Source organism: Rana temporaria, chromosome 2 (assembly GCF_905171775.1).
Source record: "Rana temporaria chromosome 2, aRanTem1.1, whole genome shotgun sequence".
Classification (NCBI taxonomy): Eukaryota; Metazoa; Chordata; class Amphibia; order Anura; family Ranidae; genus Rana; species Rana temporaria.
This window is the reverse complement of record NC_053490.1, coordinates 3,603,432-3,621,484: the sequence shown is the minus strand read 5'-3', so window position 1 is coordinate 3,621,484 and position 18,053 is coordinate 3,603,432. Positions and strand designations below refer to the sequence as shown.

The window sequence follows — 18,053 nt, the reverse complement described above, 5'->3', positions numbered from 1 at the left end:
CTGCAGGCCATTATTATGTCTGGAAGGACAACAAGAAGAGGCAGAGAGTCACGAGCCGATAAAAGAGGGCAAGCCAGCTCTGCGTCTAGAGGCAACAGTGCTGGTCGTGGACACGGTGCATCCTCATCAGCACGTGGCCGTGGACTGATGGGCACTAATAAGGTGGCACTGACTGTCACTGATAAGGCAGCACCAATGAAGCGGCACAAATGAGGTGGCACTGATAGGCAGGGGTTGACAAATTTGCTTGGAATCTAGGAGCCAGCTAAATAAGTTAGGAGCCAGAAAACGCACCCGTCCCGACGAGCTTGCGCGCAGAAGCGAACACATAAGTGTTCAAACGCAATTTTGAAGCGTGACATGTTGGGTATGAATTTACTCGGCGTAACATTATCTTTCATAATATTAAAAAAAATGGGGATAACTTTACTGTTGTCTTATTTTTTAATTAAAAAAAGTGTAAATACGGCGCAAATACGGCGTGACAGAAAGTATTGCAATGATCGCCATTTTATTCTCTAGGGTGTTAGGATAAAAAATATATATAATGTTTGGGGGTTCTAATTAGAGGGAAGAAGATGGCAGTGAAAATAGTGAAAAATGACATTAGAATTGCTGTTTAACTTGTAATACCAACGGCCACCACCAGATGGCGCCAGCTCACATCTGGTGGTAATAACTTGTAATACCAACAGCTCACCACCAGATGGCACCAGCTCACAAAAAAAAAAAAGTTTTTATTTTTTTTTTGGCCCACCTTCCAAGCCAAGTCGCCAGGACACTATTTCTAGTCGCCATGGCGACCTGGCGCCCGGGATTTGTCGATCCCTGCTGATAGGCACTGATATGCAGCATTGATGGGCACTGGTAGGTGGCATTGTTGGGTGGCACTGATATGCAGCACTGATAGGCATTGATAGGTGGCACTGCTGGGCACTGACATGCAGCACTAATATTCAGCACTGATGGGTATCCCTGGTGGCACTGGCAGGGATTTTGAATGGGCACTGGTTGGCAGCTGCCTTGGTACCGATTGGCATTCCCTGGTGGTCTAGGGGGCATACCTGGTGGTCCAGTGTGGATGCCCATCCCTGGTGGTCCTGGGCAGCATGCTGGTGGTCCTGTGCAGTGATCCGAGGGGGGCTGCGCTGATAAACTATCAGCAAAAAGCCCCCTGCCAGGAGAGCTCTATCAGACGCAAGTGAGGTAAAGCCGATCAGCGGCTTTTCCCGTTTACATTGTGATCAGCCGTGATTGAACACGACTGAGCACGTGGTAAACAGCCTCCGCCGGAGGCTCTTTACCGAGATCAGTGGAGCGGTGTGTCAGACTGACACACCGCATCACCGATGCAATGCGCGCCCCCCCTGGGCGGCTGTTATCCTGCAAGACGTCCAGTCAGGATGACAAAACCACTTCCCGGACGTCAATTCACTATTGACCATGCGGGAAGTGGTTAAGGGCAGCACACGGGCTGCTGTCTCTCAGCATTATTCCAAAAGTTCTTTGGTGTGGACCTTTTTTGAGACAAGTGCATCAGATCGCACCGCTGCTATTTGCAACATATGTCGCAAGCGTATCTCACGTGGCCAAAACATCACCCGCTTGGGCACCACATGCTTGACCAGACATAGGTCGACCTGCCATGCAGTTTGTTGGCAAGCGTACCTCAAAGACCCACACCAAAGAACAAAGCGGACCTCCCCTTGCTCCTCATCAGCTGGTATCTCCAACCCCACTATACCCTCAGTCCCCTCTGAAGCCTGCACTGATAGGACTGAAGGTGTAGAATTAGGCGTGTCATAGCCAAGTACTTGCGGGCAATCTACTATCGGTACACCAATGTCAGATTGTACCAGGCAAATTTCCATGCCCCAGCTGCTGCAGCGCCAAAAGAAGTTCTCTCCCAGTCATCCACATGCCCAGGGGTTGAATGCCAGCTTAGCGAAATTGCTAGCATTTCAACTTCTGCCTTTTCAGTTGGTATATTCTGCCCCCTTCCTTGAGTTTGTCGAATGGGAACTTGCCACTGAGTTACCGCACAAACGACACTTTTTCTCACGGAAGGCGATTCCGGCTCTCTACCAGCATGTGGAAGGCAATGTCCATGCCTCGCTGGACAGGGCGGTCAGTTGTAAGGTGCATATTACCGCTGACTCATGGTCCAGCAGGCATGGACAGGGACATTACCTATCTTTCACGGTGCATTGGGTGACTCTGCTGGCAGCTGGGAAGGATGCAGGACAAGGCACACTAGTGTTGGAGGTTGTTCTGCCACCACGCCTCCAAAATGCTACTACTGGTTGTGACACACCTCTCTCCTCCACCCCTCCTCTTCCTCTGTGGCCTCTTCCTGTGCTGATGTGTCCTCGGAACCACCGTTACTCCGTAGGCGTACAAGGGGCTATGCAGGTACGCAGGCAAAGAGATGCCAAGTGGTGCTTGAGCTGGTGTGCTTGGGAGACAGGAGCCACACTGGGGCAGAGGTTCTGTCAGCTCTGCAGGGGCAGGCTCAGAGGTGGTTGACGTCATGCCAGCTTAAGCCAGGAATGGTGGTTTGCGACAATGGCACCAACCTCCTCTCCACCCTGCGACAGGGACAACTGATCTATGTGCCCTGTTTTGTTAATGTCCTTAAATTGGTGGTGCAGCAGTTCTTGGGCAGGTACCCGGGCTTACAGGATGTCCTGAAGCAGGCCAGGAAACTCTGCATTTCTGACGGTCATACAATGCCAGTGCTCGGCTGGCAGACCTCCAAAAGGAATACAACCTGCCCAAGAACCGCCTAATCTGTGAAATGCCCACCAGGTGGAACTCTACGTTGGCCATGCTGCAATGGCTGCACACGCAGCAGAGGGCCATCAATGAGCATCTGTGCCAATATGGCAGCAGGACAGGGTCAGGGGAGCTTGGTTTTTTCCCCCCACGCCAGTGGGCCTTGATCAGGGATGCATGCACTGTCCTGCTACCATTTGAGGAGGCCGCGAGGATGGTGAGCAGAGACAGTGCATGCCTCAGTGACACTGTCCCTCTTATCCACCTGTTGGAGCACACGCTGCATGGAATAATGGACAGGGCCCTTGAGGCAGAACAGAGGGAGGAAGAGGAGGACTTCCTTACCTCTCAAGGCCCCCTTTATCCAGACAGTGCTTGCTCGCCTATCACACAGGAAGAGGACAAGGGGGAGGAGGAGGATTGTGTCAGCATGGAGGTGGAGCCTAGCACTCAGCATCAGCAGCAGTCTTCAAGGGATCAATTACAGTCCCAAGGAACCCATGGACTTTTACTTGGCTGGGATGAGGTGGCTGCGGATCATGTCGTCCTCCGTGACCCAGAGGACTCTGCACCGAATGCCTCAACAAACCTACGTTGTATGGCCTCCCTGATCCTGCAAAGCCTGCGGAAGGATCCTTGTATTCATGCTATCAAGGAGAGGGATCATTACTGGCTGGCAACCCTCCTTGATCCACGTTACAAGAGTAAGGTTGCGGAGCTTATCTTCCCGGCGCAGAGGGAGCAGAAGATGAAACATCTTTGGGAGGCCTTGCAGAAAGGTCTGTGCAACCCGTTCCCAGAGACTGGGACGTTACAAAATCCTGGTCCTGGACAACGTGTTGCTGAGGCTTCGGTGAGTCACAGTGGGAGCGGTGGAGAAGGTGGCTGTCTGACCGATGCGTTCAGACAATTTTAGTCCGCAGCCCCAAGGTATGACCGGTTCCAGCAACCATCACCAGCGTCTGTTTTACATGGTGCGGGAATACCTAGGCACAAGATCAGACTTGGGACACCTTTCCCACCGAAAATCCTCTGACTTACTGGGTCTTGGAGGATGAATAACTGGCCAGAGCTTGCACAGTACGCAATTAAGCTACTGGCTTGTCCTGCATACTTTCAGAACGCACATTCAGTGCTGCTGGAGGCTTTGTAACCGATCACAGGGTGCGCCTCTCCACCAACTCGGTCAATCGACTGACCTTCATAAAAATGAATCAGGCTTGGATCACCACCAGCTACCAAGCACCTGATGCTGATGTAACCAAATATTTTTTTTTGAAATGTCATATCCCTTCAAGACTGCCTATGCTGATGCTGAGTGACTATCCTGTTATGCTGACTGAATATCCTTTTCCTCCTCAATGATCATGCTGATAGCTTGTAAGAACATTTTTGATTCTGGGCACCACCACCACTGGCTAAGGCCCAATTTTTCTTCCCGTTTAACAGGGGCGTGTAATTACAATTTTTGATGCAATACTTTGCAGCGGGCTCATTACTGCGCTCCAACTAGAGCATCTGTGAGGGGTTGCAGTGTTGTGGAACCAGCACCAGTGCCTAAGGCCCAATTTTTCTGCCCCTGTTCAACACGGGCATGCAATTACAATTCTTGATCTAATATTTCACAGCAGGGCCCATTCCTGCGTTCACCAAGAGTAACTGTGAGGGCTTACAGTGATGTGGCAACACCAACACCTAGGGCCCAAATTTCTGCAGAGTATATACGGCGGGCCCCTACTTTCAAACATCCAACTTACAAAGGACTCCTACTTGCCAACGGAAGGAGACAACAGGAAGTGAGAGGAAATCTACCCCTAGGAAGGGAAATTATCTCCTGTAAGAGGTGTCTCCTGTCCACTGATGCTTTATCACCAATCCTTGTTTCACTAAAAAAAAACAAATTAAAAAAAAAATCATTTGTCATTGGGACAGAAAGTGAGGTGCAATCTTCTGAACAGATGCACACAAACAACAAAACAAATGTTACAGGGGTGATAACTAGGGTTGAGCGAACCCGAACTGTAAAGTTCGGGTTCGGTACGGACTTTGGGTTTTCCCGAACCCGGACCCGAATAATTGAAAAAAGTTCGGGTCCGGGATCGGAGTTCGGGGAAAAAAAAATGTGCGGAGGTCCCCGCAAATTCAATAACCAGACCCTTTAGGTCTGGTATGGATATTCAGGGGAACCCCGCCGTCAATTTAAAACAAAAATTACGTGCGGTTCCCCCTAAATATCCATAACCAGACCCTTTATCCGAGCACGTTGACCTGGCCGGCCGCAGAAAAGAGGGGGGGACAGAGTGTGGCCCCCCCTCTCCTGAACCGCACCAGGCCACATACCTCTGCTACGTCACTGGGGAAGCCCAAGAAGAGGGAAGACTATGGGCGTCCCCAGTGACGTAGCAGAGGTACGTCAGAGGGGGCAGGGTCACGTGACTGGTGGCCCTGCCTCCTCTATATAAGTAATGTCACAGCTCCAGCGCGTCATTCCGCTGGGCTGTGTCCGGCGATGAGGAGGTCGGGGATGCTGCTGCACTCCGGATGGATCTTCTCAGCCCTGGATCGAAGATCACCCGGCCGCCACAGGATCGTGTCATCGCGGGAGATCACCCGCAGCCGTCGCAGGATCAGGACAACGCAGGAAGCCGGGAACGAGTGGATTTTTCAGCGCTGGAGTTTTTTTTTTTTTTTTTAATAAAGGACTTTATTCTACGGTGTCAGTGTGTGTTTTTTTTACAATACTTTTCACTTCCTTCGTGAAATGGTAGGGGTACAGTGTACCCCATTACCATTTCACACAGGGGGGGTCAGGATCTGGGGGTCCCCTTTGTTAAAGGGGTCTTCCAGATTCTGATAAACCTCCCGCCCGCAGACCCCCACAACCACCGGGCAAGGGTTGTGGGGATGAGACCCTTGTCCCCATCAACATGGAGACATCCTCCCCATGTTGAGGGCATGTGGCCTGGTGCGGTTCAGGAGAGGGGGTGGCCACACTCTGTCCTCCCCTCTTTTCTGCGGCCGGCCAGGTCAACGTGCTCGGATAAGGGTCTGGTTATGGATATTTAGGGGGAACCGCACGTAATTTTTTTTTTAAATTGACGGCGGGGTTCCCCTTAATATCCATACCAGACCTAAAGGGTCTGGTTATTGAATTTGCGGGGACCTCCGCACATTTTTTTTTCTAAAAGTCTGTGTCCCATTGACTACAATGGGGTTCGGAGTTCGGGTTCGGGTTCCCGAACCCAAACTTTTTTTTTAAAGTTGGGGTTCGGACCCGAACCCGAACATCCAGGTGTCCGCTCAACTCTAGTGATAACCCTTCTCTATGTTTTCAGAAAAGCTTAAAAAAGATTTTATGGGGGGGAGCTACGCCTTAAAGAAGTACCAGTTCAAAACTTACAAACAGATTCTACTTAACAACAAACCTACAGTCCCTGTCTTGTTTGCACCGCCTGTATACTTCTGTTCAAAGTATATAGGGCCAAAGGGGCTTGTAATGACATGGGGGAGGGGGGGGGGGAAACACATGCTATTTTTCTCAGCGATTTTCATCCATATTGCAGGGACCAGACATTACATTAAAGACGCAAGCAGTTTTAAATTACTTTCTTCTTATAGTTAATCTCATTTTGTGCAGGGACAGTTCTAATCACAGGAAACATGTGCCACTTCACAGGCATACTATAGACACCCAGCAGGTACGATATTTAAAGATTTTTTTTTTCACTTTAAAGCATCCTGAAAAAACGGGCATTTTTAAAACTTTTTTTTTACATTGATACATGTTCCCTGGGGCAAGACCCGGGTCCCCAAACCCATTTTACGACAATAACTTTCATATTAGCCTTTAAAATTTGCACTTTTGAATTTGAACGTTCGAGTCCCATAGACTTCAATGGGGTTCTAAAGTTTGTGCGAACGTTCGGTCCGTTCAAAGGTTCTGGTGCGAACCGAATGGGGGGGGGTGTTCGGCTCATCCACCCATTCAGTCATATCACCCATAATCACCTATTAAAACCTATTAACCAGTTCCCGACCACCGCATGTACATATACGTCCACAATATGGCACGTACAGGCACATGGGCGTATAGGTACGTCCCCGCCTTACCTCGGTTCGGGGGTCCGATCGGGACCCCCTCCGGTACATGCGGCGGCCGGGAACGGTGTACGGGAGGTCCGGGAGGAGGGGGCGGCTATTGGTTTCCAGCCGTCCCCTCTCGATCTCCCTCAGCGAATGAGAATGCAGCAGAGCCCTCCCTGCCTGTGTAACTGTAAACACAGGCAGGGAGGAAGTGACGTTTTCTCCCCTCTGGCGGTCTTTTCGTTTGATTCCAGAGGAGAGAAGACGTCAGTACTGTGAGTTGCACCAACAGCACACTGACACAGCACACATAGGCACATAACCCCCCCCGATCACCCCCCCAGCACCCCCAGATCACCCCCTGTCACAGTGTCACTGATTGCAGTGATCATTTATTTTCTGATCACTGCTTTTAGTGTCAGTGTGACAGAAAAAAGTGTCAGGGCAGTTAGGTTTAGGCCCCTTTAGGTCCAGGGTAGCCCCCTACCCCCCCCCCAATAAAGGTTTAACCCCTGATTGCCCCTAAAGTTAACCCTTTCACCCCTATTGCCAGTGTCACTAAGCGATCGGTTTCTGATCGCTGCATTAGTGTCACTGTTGCCGCTAGGCAGTTAGTTTTTTTTGAGGTTCGCCGCCAGGTTTATATAGCGTTAGGTACCCCCATAAATAAAGGTTTTAACCCCTGATTGCCCCTAGAGTTAACCCTTTCACCCCTATTGCCAGTGTCACTAAGCGATCGGTTTCTGATCGCTGTATTAGTGTCACTGTTGCCGCTAGGCAGTTAGTTTTTTTTGAGGTTCGCCGCCAGGTTTATATAGCGTTAGGTACCCCCATAAATAAAGGTTTTAACCCCTGATTGCCCCTAGAGTTAACCCTTTCACCCCTATTGCCAGTGTCACTAAGCGATCGGTTTCTGATCGCTGTATTAGTGTCACTGTTGCCGCTAGGCAGTTAGTTTTTTTTGAGGTTCGCCGCCAGGTTTATATAGCGTTAGGTACCCCCATAAATAAAGGTTTTAACCCCTGATTGCCCCTAGAGTTAACCCTTTCACCACTGATCACTGTATAAGTGTCACTGGTGACGTGGTTAGCCAGTTAGTTATTTAGTTATTTTAGGTTCGCCACCAGGTTTTTAGAAAGCGTTAGGTACCCCCATATATTACCGAATAAAGGTTTTAACCCCCTGATTGCCCCCTAGTTAACCCTTTCACCAGTGATCACCGTATAAGTGTTACGGTTGACGCTGGTTGGTTAGTTTGCTGTTTATAGCATCAGAGCACCCGCCGTATATAACCCAATAGGTTTAACCCCCTGATCACCCGGCGGGTGATATAAATTTAATTTTAGCGCCAGTCAGGGTCTGCGTCACCCCAGGCAGCGTTAGGTTAGAGCCAGTACCGCTTACACCCACTCGCTAAGCATACACCCCCCTTAGTGGTATAGGATCTGAACGGATCGATACCTGATCTGATCAGATCTATACTAGCGTACCCAGCAGTTTAGGGTACCCAAAAACGCATTGTTAGCGGAATCAGCCCAGATACCCGCTAGCACCTGCGTTTTCCCCCCCCTGCCCAGCCCAACCCACCCAAGTGCAGTATCGATCGATCACTGTCACTTACAAAACACAAGACACATAACTGCAGCGTTCGCAGAGACAGGCCTGATCCCTGCGATCGCTTACAGTTTTTTTTGAAGCGTTTTCTACATTTGCTTTTCTATAGTCAGGTGCTTTTTTTACCTGTGAATCCTTACCATTGTACCACTAAATTTAGAGTCCAAAATGGCAAACCGAAGGTACAATGATAAGCAGGCCTTTGAGTTCATGTGCATGTCAGATAGTGAAGAGGAGGAGGTCACGCATCTGACAGATTCTGGCTCAGAATATGAACCCATTTACGACAGCGGCTCCATGTCAGATAGCTCGCACGACGAAGTTGAGGTCCCTGCTAAGGCCAGGCGTACCCGATCCCATTCTGATGTTGTTGAGCAGCAAGAACCGCAGGACCCTTGTATGGAGCAGAGATCCAGTACTAGCGCCGCTATTCCTTCTGGTGAATTGGCAAGCACCAGCGGCCTAGTACACCCTGGTCGTTTATCCAGCACTGCAGTAACACTTGGTGACGTGGCGAGTCCCATAAGTGCAGTTGAAGCTGGCGATGTGGCAAGCACAAGTAGTGTCCCGCTGCCACCAAGAAAAAGACAGAGACAGGCCCGTCGTGCCCATAGTGCCCTTCCTGTAGAATTTGCCTATCCTGATTGGGTCCCCACCACTTCTACAGCACCTGTACTTCCCCCATTCACTGGCCAACCCGGTATTCAGGTGGATACAGCGAACTTTATGTCACTTGATTTTTATTCGCTGTATTTCACGGAAGATCTCTATAGATCTATTGTGGACCAGACCAATTTATATGCTGGTACTTACATCGCCGCTAACCCCCAGTCTCGCCTTGCCAAAGAATGGAAACCTCTCGAGGTTTCCGAATTTAAGACCTTTCTGGGCCTTACCCTCAACATGGGCATACACAAATTTCCGTCATTGCGGATGTATTGGTCCACACATCCCATTGACCATATGTACATTTTCTCTGCTCACATGGCCAGGAGACGATACGAGGCGATCCTGCGGTTCCTGCATTTCAGTGACAATGCACTTTGTCGTCCACGTGGAGACCCTGAATTTGACCGGCTCTACAAAATTCGGCCCCTCGTAAACCATTTCAACGAACGTTTTGCAGCCTTGTTTAATCCCCAGCAGGTTGTATGCGTTGATGAGTCCCTGATTAAATTTGCTGGCCGCTTGTCTTTCAAACAGTACCTTCCCAGCAAGCGTGCCAGATACGGGGTCAAGCTCTATAAGCTCTGTGACAGGGCCACAGGCTACACATGGAGCTTTAGGGTTTACGAGGGAAAAGATAGTCAGGTAGAGCCGGAAGGATGCCCAGATTACATGGGGAGCGCTGGCAAGATTGTTTGGGACTTGGTGTCACCCTTATTCGGAAAGGGGTACCATTTGTATGTGGACAATTTTTACAGCAGCGTGCCACTTTTTAGCCACTTATTTGATCAACAGATTGGAGCATGTGGCACCGTGCGACCTAATCGCCGGGGCTTCCCCCAGCGGCTTGTAGATGCCCGTGTTAGGCCGGGGGCGAGAGCCTGCTGCAGATGTAAAAATTTGCTCGCTGTGAAGTGGCGGGACAATAGGAATGTTTTCGTTCTTACCACCCTTCACGCAGACACGACAGTCCAAATTCGTACGGCGACTGGTGTTGTGGAGAAACCCCTCTGTGTCCACGAATATAACCTTAATATGGGAGGGGTGGACCTCAACGACCAGTTGATGGCGCCGTATCATATTGCCCGTAAGACGAGACGCTGGTACAAAAAAGTGTCTCTACATTTATTTCAATTGGCTCTACTGAATGCTCATGTCTTATACAGAGCTTCAGGACGGAATGAATCCTTCCTTCAATTCCAGAGGGATATCATCACAGAACTCCTGTATCCAGGCGGTATTGTACCTCACCATCTCCTACCAAATGCAGTAAGCCGACTGCATGAGAGGCATTTTTCTTATGTCCTCCCGAGTACCCCTACCCAACGAGCCCCCCAAAGAAAATGTCGTGTCTGTACCAAGCGCGGATTTAGGCGTGACACCCGTTATTTTTGTCCCAAATGTCCTGGCAATCCTGGTCTTTGTATTGGTGAATGTTTTGAACGCTTCCACACACACGTTAATTATTAGTGTAGGGTGAAACATTTCACAGGCTAGGCACACTCACACAGGGTCTCCCAAGATGCCATCGCATTTTGAGAGACCCAAACCTGGAACCGAAAAGTTGAAGTTACAGTTCACAGTTACAAAAAAAAGTGTTAAAAAAAAAAAAAAAAAAAAGTAAAAAATAAAAAAACACACAAAAAAATATAAAATAAAAAAACCAAAAATAGTTGTCGTTTTATTGTTCTCTCCCTCTCTATTCTCTCTCTATTGTTCTGCTCTTTTTTACTGTATTCTATTCTGCAAAGTTTTATTGTTGTTATGTTTTTTCATGCTTGCTTTTCAGGTATGTAATTTATTTTACTGTTTTCAGGTACGCCATTCAGCTGTTGCGCGGACTTATTTATCTTGACAGCAACAGCGTTTGCTCCCACGATATATAAAGCCGCGACTCCAGTGCTGTAGGAGGTGATTTCACCACCACAGTTAAAAAAAAGAGCATATATGCCGAAGCATGCGGGCAGCAGGGGCGGAGGAGCGATTTTGCTCCTAATGCCGCGTACATACGGTTGACATTCCTACGGAGGCTTTCCCGTGGAAAAGTCTGACCATGTGTACACGGCATAGAAAAGTCCGACCGTGTGTACGCGGCATAGAAAAGTCCGACCGTACGCGGCATAACTTTTTTGCGGGAGGATGCCCCCATGCTTTGGCATATATATATATTTTAGGCACAGGTTGCGTTAAAAAATGTTTTATTTTTTACTATGTTTTTTTATAGGTATTTGCTTTGCAGGTATGGTATGATCTTACTGTTATACTGGAATGTTACTTTGTTTTAATGTTAACCATCATTTGCTTAGCAGGTACGCCATTCAGTTGCAGTGCGGATTTATTTAGCGTGACAGCAACAGCGTTTGCTCCCACGATATATAAAGCCGCGACTCCAATGCTGTAGGAGGTGATTTCACCACTACAGTTCAAAAAAGAGCATATATGCCGGAGCATGGGGGCATTAGGGGCGGAGGAGCGATTTTGCTCCTAATGCCGCGTACATACGGTTGACATTCCTACGGAGGCTTTCCTGTGGAAAAGTCTGACCATGTGTACACGGCATAGAAAAGTCCGACCGTGTGTACGCGGCATAGAAAAGTCCGACCGTACGCGGCATAACTTTTTTGCGGGAGGATGCCCCCATGCTTCGGCATATATAAATGGTGCATGTATGCCCATCATTAGAAGTGGGTGGATGAAGGGAGGTATTCTAATGGTGGGCATACCCACCGATCAATCTTTTTTTTGTTCAGCCAACAGACTGCATGAAAAAAAAAAAGATTACAATACATGTCCAACAAGAACCATCAACGTACTGGTATGTTGCAGGACTTTGAATGGTTATACCAGAATGATGCCTGCGGGTTTAGGCATCATCTTGGTATCATTCTTTTCAGCCAGCGGTCGGCTTTCATGTAAAAGCAGTCCTAGCGGCTAATTAGCCTCTAGACTGCTTTTACATTCAGTGGGAGGGAATGTCCCCCCCCCCAGATATAAACGGCGCCATTGAGAATATGGGAAAGCATTTTATCACACCGATCTTGGTGTGGTCAGATGCTTTGAGGGCAGAGGAAAGATCTAGGGTCTAATAGACCCCATTTAAAAAAAAAAAAGGAGTACCTGTCACTAACTATTGCTATCATAAGGGATATTTACATTCCCTGAGATAACAATAAAAATGGTAAAAAAATAAATAAATGGAAGGAACAGTTAACAAATAAAATAAAAAAAGCGAAATAAATATATAAAAAAATAAAAAAATAAAAAAAAGCATCCCTGTCCCCCCCTGCTCTTGCGCAAAGACGAACGCAAGCGTCGGTCTGGAGTCATATGTAAACAGCAATTGCACCATGCATGTGAGGTATCACCGCGAAGGGCAGATCGAGGGCAGTCATTTTAGCAGTAGACCTACTCTGTAAATCTAATGTGGTAACCTGTAAAGGCTTTTAAAGGCTTTTAAAAATGTATGTAGTTTGTCGCCACTGCGCGTTTGTGCGCAATTTTAAAGTATGTCGTGTTTGGTATCCATGTACTCGGCCTAAGATCATAATTTTTATTTCATCAATAATTTGGGCAATATAGTGTGTTTTAGTGCTTTAAAATAAAAAAAAGTGTATTTTTTCCCCAAAAAATGCGTTTGAAAAAACGCTGCGCAAATACTGTGTGGAAATTTTTTTTGCAACACCTACCATTTTAATCTGTAGGGCCTTTGCTTTAAAAAAATATATAATGTTTGGGGGTTCAACTTTACTTTCTTGCAAAAAAATAATATGTTTTTATGTAAACAAACAGTGTCAGAAAGGGCTTTTTCTTCAAGTGGTTAGAAGAGTGGGTGATGTGTGACATAAGCTTCTAATTGTTGTGCATAAAATGCCAGGACAATTGAAAACCCCCCCAAATGACCCCATTTTGGAAAGTAGACACCCCAAGCTATTTGCTGAGAGGCATCTTAAGTCCATGGAATATTTTAGATTTTGACCCAAGTTGCGGGAAATATAAATATATATATATATATATATTTTTTTTTGCGCAAAGTTGTCACTAAATGATATATTGCTCAAACATGCCATGGGCATATGTGGAATTACACCCCAAAATGCATTCTGCTGCTTCTCCTGAGTACGGGGATACCACATGTGTGAGACTTTTTGGGAGCCTAGCCGCGTACGGGACCCCAAAAACCAATCACCGCCTTCAGGCTTTCTAAGGGTGTAAATTTTTGATTTCACTCCTCACTACCTATCACAGTTTCGAAGGCCATAAAATGCCAAAATAGCACAAAAAAAACCCAAATGACCCCATTTTGGAAAGAAGACACCCCAAGGAAACTGCTGAGAGGCATGTTGAGTCCATTGATTTTTTTTTTTTTTTGTCCAAAGTGATTGAATAATGAGAAAAAAAAAAAAAAAAGAAAAATGTGTCACTAAATGATATATTGCTCACACATGCCATGGTTATATGTGGAGTTGCACCCTAAAATACATTCTGCTGCTTCTCCTGAGTACGGGGATACCACATGTTTGGGACTTTTTGGGAGCCTAGCCGCGTACGGGACCCCGAAAACCAAGCACCGCCTTCAGCATTTCTAAGGGCGCAAATTTTTGATTTCACTCCTCACTACCTATCACAGTTTCGAAGGCCATAAAATGCCAAAATAGCACAAAAAAACCCCAAATGACCCCATTTTGGAAAGTAGACACCCCAAGCTATTTGCTGAGAGGCATGTTGAGTCCATGGAATATTTAATTTTTTTGCCCCAAGTGATTGAATCATGACCAAAAAAAATTAAAATAAAAAAATGTACAAAACATTGTCACTAAATGATATATTTCTCACACATGCCATGGTTATATGTGGAATTGCACCCCAAAATACATTCTGCTACTTCTCCTGAGTACGGGGATACCACATGTGTGGGACTTTTTGGGAGCCTAGCCGCGTATGAGACCCCGAAAACCAAGCACCGCCTTCAAGATTTCTAAGGACATAAATTTTTGATTTCACTCACACAAATCTTGAAGGCAGTGCTTGGTTTTCGGGGCCCCGTACGCGGCTAGGCTCCCAAAAAGTCCCACACATGTGGTATCCCCGTACTCAGGAGAAGCAGCAGAATGTATTTTGGGGTGCAATTCCACATATAACCGTGGCATGTGTGAGAAATATATCATTTAGTGACAACGTTTTGTATTTTTTTTTTTTTGGTCATTATTCAGTGACTTGGGGCAAAAAAATTAAATATTCCATGGACTCAACATGCCTCTCAGCAAATAGCTTGGGGTGTCTACTTTCCAAAATGGGGTCATTTGGGGGGGTTTTGTGCTGTTTTGGCATTTTATTGCCTTCGAAACTGTGATAGGTAGTGAGGAGTGAAATCAAAAATTTATGCCCTTAGAAATCCTGAAGGCGGTGATTGGTTCTCGGGGTCCCGTACGCGGCTAGGCTCCCAAAAAGTCCCACACATGTGGTATCCCCGTACTCAGGAGAAGCAGCAGAATGTATTTTGGGGTGCAATTCCACATATGCCCATGGCATATGTGAGAAATATATCATTTAGTGACAACGTTTTGTAAAAAATTTTTTTTTTTTTTTTTTTGGTCATTATTCAATCACTTGGGGCCATAAAATTAAATATTCCATGGACTCAACATGCCTCTCAGCAAATAGCTTGGGGTGTCTTCTTTCCAAAATGGGGTCATTTGGGGGGGTTGTGTGACATCTTGGCATTTTATGGCCTTCAAAACTGTGATAGGTAGTGATAGGTAGTGAGGAGTGAAATCAAAAATGTATGCCCTTAGAAATCTTGAAGGCGGTGCTTTGTTTTCGGGGCCCCGTACGTGGCTAGGCTCACAAAAAGTCCCACATATGTGGTATCCCCGTACTCGGGAGAAGCAGCAGAATGTCTTTTGGGGTGCAATTCCACATATAACTATGGCATGTGTGAGCAATATATCATTTAGTGACAACTTTGTGCAAAAAAAAATCAGTTTGTCATATTCCCGCAACTTGTGTCAAAATATAAAATATTCCATGGACTCGACATGCCTCTCAGCAAATAGCTTAGGGTGTCTACTTTCCAAAATGGGGTCATTTGGTTTTTTTTTTTGCTATTTTGGCATTTTATGGCCTTCGAAACCTTGATAGGTAGTGAGGAGTGAAATCAAAAATGTGTGCCCTTAGAAATGCTAAAGGCGGTGCTTGGGTTTTGGGGCCCCGTATGCGGCTAGGCTCCCAAAAAGTCCCACACATGTGGTATCCCCGTACTCAGGAGAAGCAGCAGAATGTATTTTGGGGTGCAATTCCACATATAACCATGGCATGTGTGAGAAATATATCATTTAGTGACAACTTTTTGTAAACATTTTTTTTTTTTTTTTTTTTCGTCATTATTCAATCACTTGGGACAAAAAAATTAAATATTCAATGGACTCAACATGCCTCTCAGCAGTTTCCTTGGGGTGTCTACTTTCCAAAATGGGGTCATTTGGGGGGGTTTTGTACTGCCTTGCCATTTTAGCACCTCAAGAAATGAGATAGGCAGTCATAAAATAAAAGCTGTGTAAATTCCAGAAAATGTACCCTAGTTTGTAGACGCTATAACTTTTGCGAAAACCAATAAATATACGCTTATTGCGATTTTTTTTTACTAAAGACATGTGGCTGAATACATTTTGGCCTAAATGTTTGACTAAAATTTAGTTTATTCGATTTTTTTTACTTTTTGTTATAAGAAAAATCATTTTTTTTCAAAATTTACGGTCTTTTTGCGTTTATATCGCAAAAAATAAAAATCGCAGAGGCGATCAAATACCATCAAAATAAAGCTCTATTTGTGGGAAGAAAAGGACGCAAGTTTCGTTTCGGTACAACATTGCATGACCGCGCAATTACCAGTTAAAGCAGCGCATTGCCAAATTGTAAAAACACCTCTGGTCTTTAGACAGCGTATTGGTCCGGAGCTTAAGTGGTTAAGACATGAACCACATATGGAATGTGGATCTATTTCTCAAATGACATCATCCAATCCCATCTTCAGTTCTATTGTTCACATGCTGCAGTATTTGCCTTTTTGTCTTAGTAGGATATGTCTGTTCTTTTCTGCCTTCTATCTTTTCCTCCTGACATTTTTAAATGGTTGTTTTGATCCTGCCATAAATCTTACCCCCTCTTTTATCCTGAAATAAATTGAACCCCCTCCCTTTTTTTTATCCTGCCATAAACTGAATTCCCCCTTTTTTGATCCTACCATAAATTCAATCCTGCCACAAATTTAATCCCTCTTTATCGATCCTGCCATGAATTTAATTCCCCTTTTTTGATCCTGCCAAAATTGAATTCCCCTTTTTTTTGATCCTGCCATTAATCTTGACCTTACATTGTGTTACTACTACAAAAAGTGTTTTACTTGCACATTAGTCGGCACTTTCACCTTCCTCCAAGGAATACATTTCTCCTTCTGAATAACACTAACATCTCATGGAGCATTTTTTATACACACTTCTTTTTAGGCTCAACAAAAATAACAGCCCCCTGTACAACAACGCAGCCCCCTGGATAGGGGGGGTAGAAGGGACAGAGTGGGGGGGGGGAAGGCAGTGAGGGACAAAGGATATACAGTGTGCTATGGGGCAACAGGCGGGTGGACAGAGGGGTAGTAGGCTTGACAGACACAACAGTGGATGGAAAGGGCAATGAGGAGACAGGGGGTGGACATGGGGGTGGAGGGGCAGTGAGGGGACAGGAAGTAGACAGGAGGGAAAATGGTGGAGAAGGGGCAGTGAGTGGTAAGTGGGAGCACAAATGCCCTTTATCTGTCAGGCGGGTGGGAAATTACAGCTATCTGTGGTCACAACGGAGGGGGGAATGGTCGCTATATGATCACAGTGGATGGAAAAGGAGAGATAGTGGTGGTCAGTAGGAGATGAATACCTGGCTGATGGTGTCCTGGTCTGGAGGTTGATGTAGATCTCCTCTGATGAGTCTTCTATGGTTGGGGTCCTCTCGGATGGTCCCTCTTGGCTCCTCTGGTGAGTCTTCTATGGTTGGGGTCCTCTCGGATGGTCCCTCTTGGCTCCTCTGGTGAGTCTTCTATGGTTGGGGTCCTCTCGGATGGTCCCTCTTGGCTCCTCTGATGAGTCTTCTATGGTCGGGGTCCTCTCAGATCCACAGTCAGGGGAAAGTTCTCCTCCGTGTCCCCGATGGAAGATGGAGGCTTCTTGTCCTGGCTGAGAGGTGTGAGGGACGTTCTGTGTCTGCACTACGGATCTGGGAAGACTCCAATCACATTGTGAGCCAGCTTCCTCACAGGGGCCCCTCCCCCACAGACGTCCTGGGGCCATGCTGACTACAGTGTGGGGGAGGGGAGGGGGGCTCACATCTGGAGTCATTCAGTGCCATGTGCTTCTTATTCACTACAACCTAAGGAGAACCCCTCCGCCACCTTTTAACCACTTGGTGACCGGGCTTTTTCTGGCACTTTTTGTTTACAAGTTTAAATCAGTAGGTTTTGCTAGAAAATGACTTAGAACCCCAAACATTTTACATTGTTTTAGCAAAGAACCCAGGGAATAAAATGAAGATTGTTGCAATATTTTTAAGTCATTTTAACTTTAAGCATTTGCATGCAGGCAGGGAGGGATGTGGGCTCTTTAACCACTTAAGCCCCGGACCATATTGCTGCCTAAAGACCCAAGGTGTTTTTACAGTTCGGGACTGCGTCGCTTTAACAGACAATTGCGCGGTCGTGCGACGTGGCTCCCAAACAAAATTGGCGTCCTTTTTTCCCCACAAATAGAGCTTTCTTTTGGTGGTATTTGATCACCTCGGCGGTTTTTATTTTTTGCGCTATAAACAAAAAAAGAGCGACAATTTTGAAAAAAATGCAATATTTTTTACTTTTTGCTATAATAAATATCCCCCAA

General features: G+C 46.4%; 1 pseudogene; it reads right to left on the bottom strand.

The window, feature by feature from the left end:
* The window catches only part of LOC120928421, an 86,641-nt pseudogene extending 69,471 nt beyond the window's left edge, over positions 1 to 17,170 (bottom strand).
* Positions 17,171 to 18,053: the final 883 nt, after the last annotated feature.